Source organism: Rhinolophus sinicus, linkage group LG01 (assembly GCF_036562045.2).
Source record: "Rhinolophus sinicus isolate RSC01 linkage group LG01, ASM3656204v1, whole genome shotgun sequence".
Lineage (NCBI taxonomy): Eukaryota > Metazoa > Chordata > Mammalia > Chiroptera > Rhinolophidae > Rhinolophus > Rhinolophus sinicus.
This window is the reverse complement of record NC_133751.1, coordinates 184,108,360-184,111,527: the sequence shown is the minus strand read 5'-3', so window position 1 is coordinate 184,111,527 and position 3,168 is coordinate 184,108,360.

Genomic DNA, 3,168 nt, shown 5'->3' with positions numbered 1-3,168 from the left:
TTGAATAAGTTTCTGTTTCTTGACACCAGAAGTGGTCTAGATGTTGAAAGAAAAGCATAATATTTTTACCATATAATTGCATGGTTTAAGTAAAATTACAGTCTTTTTATTAAAGCAGTAGTAGTCAAACCAATATGCTCATGTATTTTCAAGTTAATAGGACTCTTTTCAAAAGCCAATTAGGAACTTCTGAGAGCCCAGGAGTCATGTTAAAAACTGCTGATATCTGTGCTTCCTCTGTAGTTTTAAAATAGCTTTTAAAGTATAACTTACTTTCTGAAAATTCAGTGAAATTTTTGATGCTGCTACCTTCTACACCATCATGATTCAAAACCATGATTAACTTTTGCTTGTTTCCAAAGTCAGCACCTCATTTGGTGTTATTGTGCAGAAATCTTAACGTCTGTCTGTGTTAAGGACTTTGCGTAAGGTTTTGTACTTTAATCCTACTACTTCCCCACCTCTCCTTGTGGGGACCTCAATCAAAGCAATGTGAGTACAAAGAACAATAACCGGATGGGAAGACACCGGATGCTCTATACATCGCTGGGCCTATGGCAGTTGCCTCTCCACCTGCAGGGCTTCGTCCTGGTAAAACGGAGCAAGATTGAAAGATGTAACTCAAACCAAGAAACCTAAGCAGAGCTTCCTGTTCCATTCCCCCTGAATCAGATATGCCAACCACTTATCAGCAGGAACCAGGTGGAAAAGCTGGAACAGAAAAGACAACCATGAACACACATCACCTTTCAAGACAGTGGCCCTGCCCCTTAGTGAATCTCTTCCCAGTGGATGTCTAGTCCTGGCCAGTCAGATAATCAGCTGCTTCTCCAATAGGTAGAGACCTAGGAAGGGGCTAGAGAGAAACGTGGGCAGAGTTTCTCCTTTTTAGGGACATTGTAGGAAACATTGAGCCCCATCCCCAGCAGGGTGTACTTTCCAGCATTAATATGAACTATCAGATATTTGAACCACTGTAGAATGACCAGGGTGCTCTAGGAGAGTAGAGCAAATTGATTTTCATCCCTGTATCTACTACCACACATTTGTCCCAGCTTAATATAAGATACGGAATTACACCAGGAAGAAAGTACAGCTGTCCCCCTTTATCTACGTTTTCCTTTTCCTTCATTTCAGTTACCTGTGGTCAACTGTGGTATGAAAATATTAAATGGAAAGTTCCAGAAATTCATAAGCTTTAAATTGCGCACTGTTCTGAGCAGTGTGATGAAATCTGGAACCATCCCATTCCATCTCCAGGGAGGCAAATCATCCCATTATGTAGTGTCTCCACGCTGTTTGCCCATTAGTCACTTAGTAGCCATCTTGGTTATCAGATCAACTGTCGTGGTATCACAGTGCTTGTGTTCAAATCACTTTTATTTTACTTAATAATGGCCCAAAGCACAAGAGGAATGATGCTGGCCATCAGATATGCCAAAGAGAAGCCATAAAGTGCTTGCTTTACGTGAAAAGGTTAGTATAGTGCCATAAGATATTTTGATAGAGAGACCACACTCACATAACTTTTATTACAGCATATTATTGTTCTATTTTATTGCTGGTTTTTACTATCATGATTCTTGATCTACATAATTAATGCCAGAGATCTGCTCAAATCTCAACATGGCAGCATTCAGGAAAAACATTCCAACCTCCCTCTAGTGCCAAAACCTCAGATATATCTTGATGCAGATATAATGGAATATAAAAATTCCAAATATGATTTCAACTTTCAGTCTGCAGCACTCAGGTATAGATTCTCATCTGATCCCTGAAAATCAATAGATTTGCATAGAGAAAGGCAAATAATAGATTGTTTTACCCCCTCTACTTGACACGATTTTTGCCCATTACTAATCAATTTTCATTTTTTTAAATGCCCAAGTTTCATTTTTTCATATGTCCCAAGTTTCAGTTTTTAAGAAACCAATATTGTGATACCGATACTTTTCAAAAAGCAAGGAATAAATTGGCTATTCTTGGATATCACGCTTACTTTTCAAAGCAAATTTTCCTTATGGGATCCTGGAGTGAAGTAGTGACCACGTACTGTTAATTGTTTTAGGTACCTTAATTGGTACCGTGGACTCCCAGCCATTCCGGCTCTCCAGGTACTGCTCATGGAGTAGTATGCCTGTGCTTTGGCTTCTAACCCTTGAAAGAAATGTTAAAATTGACTCCCTGTCTCCTCGGCAGCTTAAAGACATTAGTGGTCAAGTTCTAATACATTTGGTTCATGTGACATGGTTTGTTTTTTCAGCACTATTAGCTTTAGAACACGTTTATTTTTAATCTGAGCCTCTTCAAAAGTACAGTTTTCAGATTATACTTAAAACTTAAGAGGAAATGTGTCTTTGTAACAAATTATTATTATCCTTTTGAAGACTTGCATTATATCTGGTGCTGTTTAAAAATGTGCAGCCATACCTCTGCATTTTTCAAAGAATTAAATAAGTTAGATTGCATTCCTAGGTCACTCTTTTCGGGGATGGTTAGGAAGGTGGCTGTTACCTGGCATGTGGAGCCCTTCTTACTGTTTCCTAATCTCTGTGGTTACCCTTGGTATCCACGCGCGCTGACGATGTTTTACTTGCCTCTCCTACACACGAAATTAATACGGAAATAGCCCTTGGAAACAGAGATGCCGGAGTGGTCTTAAATTATTCAACATCTTTATTACTAATGAATGCACTTCTGGGAGCCTTTAAAACACAGTGTAGACACAGTAGCACTGTTTTGCATGCAATTGCTGGGCAGTCAGGACAAGACATCCAATCTCCTTAGGAAGGCCACATCTGGAAATCTGTTATTACTCAGCTTCTCCCTCTTCCAAAACTGCTGAGTAATTTATACAGAATGTTTGATTAAAATGCTTCTCCAAGAAAACCAAGAAAGGTAAGAACCGGGCGTGGAGGCAGAGAGATTGTTTCTCCAGCTTCACTGTTGATGGGATGGGGTACTGAACACTTCTGCCCCCACCTGAGGACTTCAGGAAGAGTTTGGGGCATTTCTACACTAAGAATTCTAACCTGGTTTCCCTGACTACAACTTTTCAAACCAAATCTTACTTGAGTATATTTGAAACCTTTCTAGTTTCCACAAGTCTAGAATTATCACTATTGCTATCATATTTTTAAAGAACTAATGTAATCACCTTTTGTTTTA